The following is a 712-nucleotide window of genomic DNA, read 5'->3' as shown; positions in this document are numbered from 1 at the left end:
GTCACTAGTCATCAGGCGACCAGTTCCGGTAGTGGTGAAAATGTTTTATTCACAAATACAGTTTTTCTAGGATATATATATATATATATATATATATAAATAATATATAAATAATAACAATTATAATAATAATAGCAACAATAACTATTAGTGTTGTTATTATTTGTATATTTGTATATTGTTATTGTTATCATTTTTGTTATTATACACACATACACAAACTGTATGTCAAAATATGTAAAGAGGTAATTAGCCTACTCTGGATACTTTTAAGGCTAGGTTTTAAGGCGGCCACTGCAAATATATGATTTTGAGCAGCTGACCGTGGATCTGAGCTTTCACCACAAGAGGGAGACATGCACAAAGACATTTCTACTCAACTAGGAACCTTTGTCTGTAAAAAACAAAAAAAAACAAATAAAACTTAGTATAGGTCTTTGCCTCATATCCACAAAAGTGATAATATAAATGATATAAGTGATCCATTCCAACTAATTTTCAGCTCTAAAAAGATCTCATGTTCATGCAAATTTGTCAGGCACCTGATTGAAATAACACAACATGATTTACATAAACAACAAAACTACATACAACTACTCTGCTTACAATATATTCTATATGAAACGAAATGTAGCCTGACATATTTTTAACTGATTTGGCCTGCAGCATGCATGTCAATACGATCTACAGCAGTTTGTTGTCACAGACCAAC

Source organism: Anarhichas minor, unplaced genomic scaffold, assembly GCF_050575085.1.
Source record: "Anarhichas minor isolate MPS153535 unplaced genomic scaffold, ASM5057508v1 ptg000136l, whole genome shotgun sequence".
NCBI classification, from domain to species: domain Eukaryota; kingdom Metazoa; phylum Chordata; class Actinopteri; order Perciformes; family Anarhichadidae; genus Anarhichas; species Anarhichas minor.
This window is presented reverse-complemented; position numbering follows the sequence as displayed.